This window comes from Oxyura jamaicensis, chromosome 6 (genome assembly GCF_011077185.1).
Source record: "Oxyura jamaicensis isolate SHBP4307 breed ruddy duck chromosome 6, BPBGC_Ojam_1.0, whole genome shotgun sequence".
Classification (NCBI taxonomy): domain Eukaryota; kingdom Metazoa; phylum Chordata; class Aves; order Anseriformes; family Anatidae; genus Oxyura; species Oxyura jamaicensis.
In genome coordinates this window covers 7,428,106-7,441,325 of record NC_048898.1, presented here as the reverse complement: position 1 = coordinate 7,441,325, position 13,220 = coordinate 7,428,106, and the positions used below count along the sequence as shown (strand labels likewise).

The 13,220-nt window shown below is 39.3% G+C and overlaps 1 long non-coding RNA gene across 2 annotated transcripts in view; it reads right to left on the bottom strand.

Annotated features, from left to right (window-relative positions):
* LOC118169457 overlaps window positions 1-9,845 on the bottom strand; it is a 28,339-nt gene extending 18,494 nt beyond the window's left edge. The window contains exons 1-2 of one of the 2 annotated variants that reach the window (XR_004752116.1): window positions 9,765-9,845; window positions 4,035-4,179 (exon numbers count right to left, since the gene is read on the bottom strand). This is a non-coding gene — a long non-coding RNA (uncharacterized LOC118169457). Of the gene's footprint in view, window positions 1-4,034; window positions 4,180-7,961; window positions 8,218-9,764 lie in introns of those variants that run through there. The other variant, XR_004752117.1, reaches the window with a different exon arrangement.
* Window positions 9,846-13,220: the final 3,375 nt, after the last annotated feature.

Below are 13,220 nucleotides of genomic sequence, written 5' to 3'. Positions count from 1 at the left end.
TTCTGTTTCGCTTCTGTCCCATCTAGCCTTCAAAACTGTACCCTTATAGTTGCAGAAATCAGGGGTATTTATGAGAGGTAAGTTTTCTCCTGCATGTTTGCATCACTTGTAGTATGTAACAGTCAAGGCACTTGATGGCCTACTAGAATGTGGTGTAAGCAAGGGAAGAGAAGGGAAGGTTGCAAGTCATTTGGTCTTATGTAAGCACTTGAATTCCTTCACTCCACAAGGAGAAAACTAGAATTCTGTAGAAGCTGGAATCTCAAAAATATGACCTGGAGCTTCAATAGAATAGATCTCTTACATTCCAGAAAGAATCCCAGCTTGCTTTTACCTGACAGCTTTTGTGGTTCTGACAGGAATAGGTAAGCATGCCATACATCTTAGGGAGCTTTCAATGTGTGCTCATCTTCAAGTAAATATCTAACTACTGGGAAAGCCAGGGTGAAATGATAAAGCTACCTAGTACGTATAGCTTTTATGGTATGATAAAGGGAATCCCAAGGAACAATGGAGTAAATGAAATGGAAAAATGGTAATAACAAATAGAAAAATAGCTGACAGTACACATCAACTCACATATTCAAGGTATTCTAAAGGTTAGAAGAGCTCCGTGTTCCTTTAATAGCTTCATGGCAAGCAAGAGGAGCAGAACACAGCAGAGTTTCTACTCAGCACTGTTTCAGCCTCATGGTGGGACACTTAATTACAACCAAACTATCTAAGTACATTTCAAATATGATGTTGGGTTTGAAAACATTCCTGCTTAGTTTCTGGCTTTCTCTTTTTTTTTTTTTTTTCAACAAGTATTATCACATCTCCGTTCAGCATTAGGAAAACATGCCTGTATGAACATTGCAAGAGCTAAAGGTGGAAGAAAAATAAATACTTTTAGGTTCTTTAACTGGAGAGGTACACTTGCTTGAACCCTTTAACAGGTGAGCAGTCCCAGGGCATTTGTTTAAGTTACAGGGAAGGTAAAACCTTTCAACACAAATTGCATGTACTTTACAATCTCATTCTACAGAGCAGTCCACCAAAGAGTAAAGAGCATATCAACATTTCAGCTCACTTTGATTCAGAGTTCCAAGTCATCAGGTCAGTTACTAAGTCAAGTCTCAGCACAAGGTAACAGCTTCAAATAATCTCATCATGTGTGGTCACTATCAGCTATGCAATAGTATCTTTCACAGGAAAGTTGCACAATCTTTCCTCCTAGCGTGTCTCTCCTTGCGATGAATTTCACTATTGCTGCTCGTGGCCTTGTTTGAAATTTTCTAAGTCATTAGCTAAAGGAATTTTATACACACTGAGTGAGTTTTAGATACCTACAACAACAGTGTTCATGTTGTGAAAAATTCCTCCCTCCATTCCCAGTACTGAAGGTGAACGAATTTACATCTTTCAAATGAGTCTGCTGGACTTAATATTGCATTTTAGATCCAATTTTCCCAGCAGAGAGTTTGACCTTTAATCTTGGGTGTTGAATTACTACAAATTCAATCCAAATATAAGCTCCTGTGTGCTGACTTGAGTTTACCTTTGTTTTGCAGAAAACCTCTTTCTACATTCACTTTATGCAAGTTATTATTAGATTAGTGGCATTTTCTGGGTTTTAGAAGAAAATCCATAGAAAGTTTACCTGCCCTTGTAACTTCTGAATGAGATGAAGAACAGCCTGCTTGTCAGCTTTGTATCATCTGTTCTCCAGCATGACATAATCTCATGCTGCTACAGGAAAACATTGCATTGTTTCCAAGCCTACTCATTTCTCAGATCCAAACAGAAGATGTGTCTCTCTCAAGCACCCAACAAAGGTGTGTAGGCAATAAGGAGTACTTTATATTGTGAGACAAGCTCCTTTCAGTACACTAAGATTTACACGCAGGTTGCTGATGTGTCAGACAAGAGCTTTGGCTTTTTGATCTGTTCAACTGCTCTCTCAGGGATGGGTGGATATGCTCTCCTGAGTACATCCAGAGATGCCTGAGCTACATGGCACTGCATTCTCTCCCTTTCCACCTAACCTTGTTGCTGCCTCATGACCAGTGACATAACCACACATCAGCTTTTTCCCTAACCCAGTGTCAGTCTGTATAGGCTTGACCAAACATCAAAACTGTCTACCTATTTATCTATCTACTGGTACATGTTTTTTACCCTAACCTCTTAAAATGAACAGCATCGTTTTGGGCAGCAGCAACAGGCAGTAGGCCAGTAGCTCTGAGGGTGAGGTATCCTTTGCCATCTCAGATTAGGGAGACCTAGCTCAGCCGCCACTTGAGCGACACATCTCACTGCAGCCTGATTTATCCCTCTTTCCCTTCTGACAGGATTTCACTACTTGGAGAAGAAAAAACAATACTTGTTTCAAAGGAACAGGTCACATTGTATATTAGTCAAAAACCTTTGTAATCAGTCTGATTGACGAGGTTGGGCTGATTTAGACCTGTTTATGCCCTAATCCAGTCTGCTTAACACTTCTGAATTCCCTCCTTTGCTAAAACAGAGGTTATTTGGACCCAAGATAAAATGACCCATAATGCTATGGCAATGTGGTATCTCCCAAGAGTAAATTCAAAGAAAGATGCAGCTGAGTTTCTAATCATAGATCTAAACCTAAAATTTATATAAAGTCATGGGACTTCATTTATTTATTTATTTATTTATTTATTCTGTGGTACAAATCATACACATTCTTCCTTAAGACACCACAAGTCTTTTGCTGGGCTTGCATGCAGTAACACAGGGCAACATCAGCCTCAGAAATGCACCCAGGGATTACAAAGCCTGCAAAGAGCAGCAGGGCGATGTGTTGTTTAGACAACTGGGGTGCCCTGGGCCATGTTTAATTTCCCTGTTGTAGATGAAATACCTCCCCCCTGGAGTCTTTCTCTGCCAAGTGCTGAGTGCTGTCCCAGTGCAGCGTGCAAATTTCAGGACTTGGGAGGGGGGAAGGCAGTGAGGGAGGGCAATGGTGGAAGGCGGTACAGTTTGGCAGAATGGCGTCCCAGCCACCTGGACACCTTCTGATAAGGTATCTAAATCACAGCAATTTCTGAGACCAGCAGAGCCCAGATGAATGACAGGTGTGAAATTTATAGGAACTCCTTGCTATTCTGCAGCAACAAGCCCTTTGGAGAAGGAAGCTGTGAAGGGGGAAAGGAGGGGAGCAATGAAGGAAAGAATAAAAGCCATAATGAAGAGCTGTCCTCTCCCCAGTCATAGGAACAACAGGGAACTGGAAGAAAGAAAGAAGAGTGTTCTCTCACCTTGATGTATTCTTCAATTTAATCTCATGTTACTTTTCTCTGGAAACCTTTCTCCCCACTTTCCTTAAACTTGAGCTCGGGAGGTGGTCTTGCCACTGGCAGATTTCCAGGCAAATCAAGTCAAGCCACAGCTTAGATCAGCCCTGGCAGCGTCTGCAGCACCAGTATTCTAATGTCAAATAACCAGGCAATTCTGGACTGCATTTTTCTTTTTGCAGCAACAACCTTCTTTCCCCTTCTCTAAAGAATTCCCCAAGAGAAAGGGGAGAACATCTTTCCACTGCTTCACATGAATTCCTACACAAAATAAAAAGAGGCACAAAAGAACAGTGAATTTAATTTATGCTGGTTTGGTAGCATCAACAAGGCTGACAATCCCTAGTTGTAGCAATTATACTTTAGAGTTTTCAGAGTGGAATAGCCTAAATGCCTGCTTTTCTCAACAGCTTGATATAGTTTTCCTTTGGAGACATTACCAAAAAAATCTAGCCAACACAAGTCTAAATGTACCATGTTCACCAGCTGACCAATGGTAGCCTGACATGTGACAAGGGACCCCAATAGCCTGGCAGAGAGCCACTAAAATAAAATATATATATATCCTCACACACATATGACGGTCAATCACATGTTTCTGATTTCAAGACTGGAGCTGTTTTATATAAAATCTTTCCAGATATACTGCAAAGCAACATGTATTAATGGCTTTTTTATTGGCAATTACAAGTGAAAAAGTGTGAAAGGGGAAGAAAAATGGCTTACAGTGAAGAACACATCCCTTTGTGTCTTGACGCTCTTCTCAAGGATCTGTTAGCTTGTGCTCAGGACTTCTCAGACCTTGTAATTCAATAATGTCTCAGAGGAACTCTCATGGTCAGGATACCTGGTGAAGCATGACTCATCAGTCCTAAGTTAAAGGAAAAGGAAAGAAAAATGATTTGAGTTGGAGTTCTTAGCTCAAACATAAAAAGAGTTAAAACAGCAAATAGCAGAGAAATGAACTAGTGAGAAAGGGAGAGGGAACTGTGTAGCTTTTTGTGGCCATCAGCTATAGCACCATTTGTGTTTGCTCAGAGCGTCCAGGGCAATGGACTACATTTCACTTCAAGCTGCAGACACAATTCATTAATCCTGACAAAGAATAGACATAGTTCTGTTGCCTCTCTGGTAAGACAGGTTTGATCATGTAAGCGATGCTGATACAGAACTCTCTCAAAGAGCAGTGAAATTCCCTCTGCCAGATCATGCTGTTGTTCCTTGCTAAAAAAGACAGACGGTGAGTAGATGTGGACTATGAAGCTCTTTTTACCCTTACTTTCCAAGGCCTCTATTTGCAGAGGAAATCTGGACTCTTTTCCTCCATGTGACATTAAGTTTCCACCATTTCAGTATCACAGTTCATACCTTATATAAGAAAAAGGAGTGGAGATAGAACAAAACCTCTCCCTCCAATATTATGCAAGGTTATTCAACAAGATCAGAGGAGCAGCAAGAAACATCTTGAAAATATTTATGTCATTAAATGAACCCCCAGGCTTCATTATGCAGTCTACCTCTGAGTCAGTGCCAATTCCCTTTGACAACTTTCTATCCATCTATCTGAAAAAAATACACACATTATCCTTCAAAAAATTATATGAAGTATAATAATTTTGTCCAGTAAACCTGCACAACAAACCTGCACAACAAACCTGCCTCTCTGGAACAACACCACTGTTTTCCAAGCCTAAAACACAGCTTAAGGATCTTTATCATTCTATCTTGTAGTGTTTGCAGCTGTGAGAAGTGTAACCTAGATAATAAGGATGTGATAATGCTACAGAAACCTGCTGGTAGAAGAGCAACTCCTCTGACAGCTAATTTATTCCACGTAGCTCAGTCATTATTCCTTATTTCTCTGCTGCAAGATTTATTAACCTTTGTATCACAGTTTGCTAATTCAAATAAACTGTTCAATAAAAGTCACAAAATTCACTTTGCACAAGAAAGAAATTCCAAACAGTTTCTGGGATGCAATTTATTTCCAAATGTAGTTCACAATTTCATCTTTAACTTCTGTAACTCAGTTCTCATGAGCAGTATTTCTCCATTTCCTGGAGTGCCATATTCTCCTCCATCTATGCGCAGATGAGTAACTACACCTGATGTGTGTAAATTCTCGGAGTAACGTTTCTCCATAAGGGGATGCTCCGACTTTGTTAGTGCCTCTATATAGCATAAGGGAAGGTTCTCCCCTCCTCTGTTACTAGGTAGAACGGCACGTAGAAAACTGAGAGATACTTTCGTCAGCAAGAAACACATCTTGTGGAGCTCTCTACTATACAGTGAGGCTTTCTTCTGGCCAAACTGTAGCAAATCAGTTCAGAATGTTTTAATATATGATGGCAATTAAATCTGGGTGGAAAATCCATTTTTCATCTTTTTTTTTCATCTTGTATAAACAGTGAAGTTTTGAAAAGTTGTCCAATCCTGAAATAGGCTGAAACATCAGTATCTCAAAAATAGTTTGAGCTAAATATACAATGGTAAGATATCAGGTCTCTGGGCCAAAATGTTATGAACTCCTTATGTTTGTATTTTTTCCTATTTTTGACAACCTTTGACTTTGCTTTTTTAACTATAATTGGCTGGCTTCTCAAAATGAAGAAAAACTTCATATCTGAAAAAATAATGTTTTATTTAGAAAATACAAAAAGTATGATATCTATATAGTTGTATTAGAAAAGTAAAAAAATAAAAACTGCCCAAAATATAAGGTCTCTTCAAAAAGTTGCAAGTTCAAAAAACAAACAAACAAAAAAAAGAAAAACAAAAACAAAACAGCCACAAGTAAAATTTAGTATTTCCCAATTAAAAGTTCTCCTAAAAAGTTCCAGGCCAGCACTACATCTAAGAAAGATTTTTCTCTTTCCATCAGTTTCTCGTTGACAAGGGCTGTCACACTGTTACTGACCCACCTTAGAAATACAGCATGAGCAAACCAAGGTACTAGATGTGCTACACTCTGATCTAATCTCTAGTGTATTTCTGCACAAAGAAGCTATCCAGAAGAAAGATGCCTCCCCAGGATCCTTCCTCAAGCAACGCGATTTCCCCCATTAGTGGAGTGGTTTGCAGGGGCTGTAAGTCACTCCAGCTCTTATTCCCTGCCTCCCAGCTCCTTGAGGACTGTTCTCAATCCTACCTGATACACCCCTGTCCTGCTACTGACTCTAGCAGCAACTTTTTGGAAAAAGATAAAGACAACTCAGGCTTCCATAGTGAGAAATTATGAGTGCTGAGGAGCTCAAACATCTACCCACCAGAGTCATAACACCCTGACTTCAGTAGAGAGACACAAGCACCCAGGCTCCTTTGCATGACCAGAAAGGACAAATTAAGCCTGGATCAATGAGGAACAATTTGTGAGTCTCTGTTTATGGACAGAAAGCTCTGAGCATGTTTCTTTCTTTCTTTTTTTTTGAAAAAATAAAAGTCATGTAATAATTGTCCTTGGGAGAAAGGTAAATGAGGGGGAATAACAGATGTAAAGAACCATAGTGGCACTGCAATGAAATATATCTACAGGAATCAAGGCTGTTAGTCAGCCTTTATAGCATCCTTATGTCTGTCCTTCATGATTTTTTGGTGGTAAATGCCACTCCTTTTTCATTATGACAGTGCCTCCCAGCTGGTGATTGATTTGGTACTGGAAGCTACTTACACAAGAAATACTCTTCCTTGTGAAGGAGCCTTTACAGCATGTTTACTAAGTAGTACCTGGTAAGAATTTCTTTCCAGATACAAAATGCAGTTCCTGTAGGGATTAAGAATATTCAGAAAGTTTCCATTTCTCTTTCCAGCACCTATATAAAAATAAGAACAAGGAACTAGCATGCAGGTGATACATCATCACCTTCACAGCAATCACAGACAAAAGGACTGGTGTCATTCAATGAGTAACAGTACGGTTTCTTGCAGCTCCAGATCCCTTGGAGGCATCTCAAGAAAACAACTCAAGAAAATACAGTCTGAGACTGATCTTTTGACTGTAAATACTTGACTAATCAAAGTGAAAGCAGACAGCTACAAGCGAGATAGAAGTGTTAAAGTGTTCCTAACCTGTTGGAGAATACTTGTGGAACTGGGGATAGTGCTTGAAGCAGAAATATGTACACTGTGTGACAGACCTCCAAGTAAGTCATAGCAGTCCAGACTGAATTCCACAAGTCTTTCTTCCTCGTGGCCTAAAATGCTCTGCTGCTAAGAGATCTTCAAGTCACTCCTGCTTTATGTATGCTTCAGAAAGAACCACAGATCTGTCAGGTTTTGACACCGAACACTGAACAGATTAGACCATCCTCCACACAAGTCAGAGCCCTGCCAGTTAGTGCAAGCTTGTGCCAAATGCTCACCCACCTTCTGAGGACATCCAAATTCACGTGCAGGAAGTTTAATCCTGTTGACAACAAAGGCTGGGACTGGAAGATGATTGGAAATTTAACTTCCCAGATCATGATCCTTTTAAGGACCACAAAACCCAGGACAGAAAATCACATTTAGAAATTTGTTCCCTGGTGGCCTGAATCAGAAATACTTCTCCAAATCAAGAGGGCCCCAAAACCTGAAGTCTGCAAGGTGAGCTCCTACTCATGCCACTTGCTGACATTATTCAGGTAACTTGCATACAAGATGAATACATTGAAGTACCTTTGTTGCACTGATGGAAAGACTGATGTCATCAGAAGAGCTGGAAATTTCACATACATGTTTTCTGTGATTCTGCAGGCAGCAAGCATTTTTCTAACCCCAAAGACCATCCTCAGCAGGCTTCGTTACACAGCTTCAGGCTAATTTCCCATGGTGGTGTCTTGACTCTATGCTTCATTCACTGCCTATGCTAAAATAGGCTTCTGCTGGAGGTCATAAAAAGTCACGCAGTCCGGATTACTAGATCTTGGTGGGGTCCTGCAAGAGGCACAAAAGCATCTGCTCTTTTCAACCAGGGCCACCGGCACTGGCAGCTAAGCAAGCAAAAACAGAAAGAAGAAAAAAAAAAGAAGCTTCAAAGACACAGTCAGAAAAAAGAAAGAATGAATTTATTTCAGGAATCTATTCTCCCATCATATTGCATGAAGCACCATAAGTCTCTTGGGATCCTGGAATACTAGAAGTTAGGCGCCCTTAATTTTCACTTAGAAGCATCAGTAGGTCCTGAGAACATACTTCTCATTGGTTTCTCTCATACAGTCTCAGGGGCAAAGACCCTGCCACTCTTTCACAGAAATTCATTATATGTGCCTCCCTTCTTCATAGTAGTTCACTTTTGCAGAAGGGGAACTGTAGAGTTACTCTGACTAATCCCCAGGGGGACACAATAGTGGATGAAAATAACATCCAGGCTTCATAGAAGTTCTTAGTACAATTACTTTTTGCTCAAGGTAATGGAAGAATCAATAAAATGTGGGGAACTGTTGGGAAAACCTATTTTTTTTGCCCTGTATCAGTCCTTTTGGATTTTCAGTCCACTATAAAGGTAGGAATATATGAGCGAGGTCACGTGAAGCCTACACAGAAACAACAAAAGCAGTTGCAATTTGACACCAAGCCTGAATAAAACAAAATTTCTGAATCAGACTAGCAGGGAGCCACCTATTCCAAACAACAAACACAGAAGTCCAACTTGCAATTAGCTTCTAACATCAACCAGGATTTAATTTCTATGAGAATACTTTCTTGAGAATAAAATATAGCTTTCATGGGTAGGAAAGAAACATTAGTTGTGCTAATGCTTTGCTCAAAATAAATAAATAAAACTTTCCCTAAGATAAAAATGTTCAACTTTGCCCAGAAAGTCCTTCAGCAAGAGCAAAGTTTCTCCATGTATCAATTCCACAAGGCTTCAGTTGTACAGTTGATTCAGTTGATTTAGAACTTAGGACTTGCAAACAAGAAATGGGTCCAGTGTTAAACGCAGACTGCTTCAGATATTCTTGCTTTTGGCTCTTCTATTATTGCAGGGACTCAGACAAACCTCTGAAAAGCACATCTGGCCTTACAGTTTAAAAACAGGAAGAATTTTTAAGCACAAGTTCCTAGCCTTTTCCTTGAAAAAAAAAAAAATAGACAAGAGAGCAGACCTCCCTTTTTGTAGAACTGTGAAAGATGAATAAATCGTACAGTTAGTAAAGTCAGAATACATTTGATGGCATGTGCTATGTATGGTGTCAGGAGATGAATATTAATGAATTTGAACTTTGTAAGTATTACATCTATTAACCAAACTTAAATCCTTCTATTTCTAATTACCAACATTAGCTTGGGCCTTCCTAGAAATAGATCATCCCATATTTAACCTGGGAAGCCTTCAAGGTGCAATGGCAATCTCTTTCCAATCACTGCAGAGGTTAAAAAATGAGCCACAGTCTTAGGCAGTTGTTCTCTCCCTTAAGAACTTCTTTACCACAATTCTGAGGGAAAAAAAAAAAAAGAAAAAACAAAAAGAAAAAGCACCTGCTTCTTCCTGCTGCTGCTAGATGTTTCTTTTTCTTATTTGTTCCCTCCCAAAGGTGAATAACATGAACTGTGAACCCTGAGAGCAAGCAGGAAAGGTGGTTACTCTATTGAGAGTGTTTCATCTGTTTCTTAACAAAGGCAGGTATATATTTTTCTGAGTTTGGCTGAGACACAATGTCAGCTACCACACTCTTCATTGGCCCAGCACCTCCATCCATTATTTTGCTAGCAGCATCAGCTCCCAAGGAAAAGACTTGCTATTACATATTTTGAGAGGTTGTAATTTTCCTTGAACTTGATGATCATGAGGCTTCAGTGTTTCGGAAAATATACATATTTTGCCATATCTTGCCTAACAAAATTTCTTTGAATATTAACTGAGATTTCATACCAAACTGAAGTGTTCTACTATATTATTTTTGTAAGACAATTTTTGTTTGTCTCCTTGACATCTGACCAAAATTACTTCTGAAATTATGGCTTTGTATTTGTAGCACTCCTAACAGCTAATTTGTAAAATGTAATATACAAACCACAATGGCATGTTCACTGTTATTGTTAAAAACTTGGAATAAAAGAAATATTCTGAACTGAGAAAGCAAAATCAAAATTCTGTGGTGCATCTCAGTACCTCTGTAACCACATTTGGGCATAGTAATGAAGGTTGATACATTCTTTGATACTTGATGCCTCTCCCCAGATGACAGAAAGCAGTAAATCCATGACATTTTGCTAATTAACTTGAACACTGCATTTAATAATCTGAGTAAGCAGAACATAAGCATGCGTTATTGATATTCTCCAAGAGTTCGATGCATGAAAATGACTGAAAGTACTTCTGAAAATACTTTAAAGGCAAAGGCTAGTTTGTTATAGCCTAGATGCTAGATCCTATATTACACAATGCATTTTGCATCAACTCTAAGGTCCAGAAAACTCTGATCCATGTAGGAGTCTGAGCGCAGTGACAAGCAGCACCTTTGTGACCACCTTCAAGAAATGACACTGTATTTGGACAAGCTGTAAGAGATGATGAGAATGAAGGAATAGCTTTTATCAGTAGATAGGGTTTCATAAGAATTTTAATTTGCATGTTTTCAGTTAGCTTGTTTATTTTATCATGCATACTCACTTGAAACTGTGGTTTTGCCACATTTAAATAGCATTTGCTAATTAGTAAATTACAACCTGTCAAATCATACACAATCCATACACAATGTAAGCACTCCTAGCTTCATTTTTCCAACAGCTTTAACTCAGGACATCTGAGAAAACATAGGACATAACCCTCCTTCCGTGGAATATTTGGGATAAGGAGTAGCTCGATTGGTTGTTTCAAAAACTGCGTGATCCACTTTGTGTTCAAGTCAAAATCGCTGTTAGGGGAAAAATATTTTCCTATCACAACAATCCAAGTAGAAATTTATGACAGATAACATGATAAATCCATCAACATTCAGACTTGCATAGAGAAAGCCAGAGACACAGACTGATCAGCCTTGGCCTGGCTCATGCCGCCTCGGCTCTAAGTCACTGTACCTACTGAAATAAAGAGATGAATCTGTGGCCAGGAAATTTCAGCAGTTGCTTTGTCCTTAAATATGAATACTACCTGTCCTTATAAACACAATCAAAAAAATTCCATCTTCAGATAGCATTGTGTTTAGTAAATGTTAGGCACAATCTCTCCAGATTCCATCAGTCCCAACAAACAGATACCGACTGACCGTAATGGCCTCTTGGACATCTAACTCAGATGCAGAGTTTTGTGCTGTGGATGCCAAAAGTCTGGGGAGATAAACCCCACCAAACAGGTGTGTATTCTCCAGCCAGAGCACCCCTCACTGCCTGTGTGTGAGCATGCATGCCAGCTCCACTTACTGCTCACTAATGACCTCCCCTGGTGAGCAAACTCACCTTGCTCAGCTCCTGCCTCAGTACAAAGGCTGAGCGCAACTTCAGAAGATCCCTGCAGGGCCCACAATTACGAACGTGGCCAGGGCAAGCTACCTGGTCTTGAGGCACAGTCAGGCACTGTTGCTATCAGTGTCGACAACTGTTGTGAGTTTCTCTTCATATGTAGAGATATTTTCAGATACTGACTAGAAAAAACACTGGGAATGGGAACAGTCATTTTATGGAAGACCTCACCTATGCCTTATTCTGGAATAATAATTTAAACAAGTATTAAATATTTCTCCAATATGGAAAAGCAGTATTTATTTTCATCAACAAATAAGTCTTGTTTCCAGACATATCAGTATTGAATAATGGGAGAAGTGTTTTAAATTTCAGTATTATTTCTTTATTTTTTCCAACGATTTCTTCAATGGTACCTTTTTAAGGCCTTGGTATTTTTCTAAGAGTTGTGTGGCAGTTTAGGATACCACATTTGGTTGTAAGAAAAACACACCCTCTTACAGTCTCAGGCAAAACAAATCTAAGCCAATCACTTCATTTTTAATGCCTCAAGTTACTTACACATGGATACGTTCCCTCAAGTGAATCCAGTGAGCTTTTAATTCCAAAATACACAAGATACAGGACTCAGATTTAGCCTCAAGCCCTTTCCCTCAATGGTTGTCAAAATAAAGTATAAGAAATGTCTCCTAAAAATGTCTCTGAGATAAAGTTAAGACATTTCATACTGTAGAGAGTAGCTAAACTCAGAAGATTCCCTTGTTTCAGGAAAAGAGAAGCCAGTTTCCCTTCCTTTTAGAAACTCTGGCAGTCTAAAAGGAGTCTGGGTCATATTCAATTGTGCATATTATTTTAGCAGATTGTCTTCACAGCAGGAAGGATCTTCTTGTTTTTAAAATAAATTCTTAACAGCTTCAACTGTGGCCACCTACAGACCAGATTTCATGCAAAATCAAGAGACCATGTTTGAAAGGAGAAAAAAAAGAAATGAGAAAAAAGGAAGCTGTGAAGGGAGATAACGAAGTCTGTAACTAACTGTAAGACGTATGGATCAAAACAAGCTACAACTTTACAAGAGAAACAAATATAAAAAACAAAAGAGCTGATAAAAGCAAAGTGAGTTACTTGTACGATCCTTTTAAATACACAGAAAATACATTTTCCAACAGGTCTACCTGATGCTGGGCTACTAGTACAGGCAGTCTTCCTAAATGTAGCTTTGATGTCAAAAGAATTGGGGATGTTCCCAGACACAAGGTGGGGATGCAGATCTTCTCTTCTCTTACCAAAGGAGAAAGAAGCACTGGCATTTTTGAAAATGTAGAATATAAGGCAGCTGAGCCAAAAACTGACAAACACTGAGTGAAATTGCAGGCAATGATTCTGCATGCTATGCCTTTCTGCTTAAACTCAGTACTACCAAAGTCAGAGGTGGTTGTTCATGTATCTCACCATGGTGTTCCCCTGCTGCACTCGTCACTTCAGCATTTTATCTCTATCCTTAAAAAGGAACATCCAAATCAATTCAAAAAA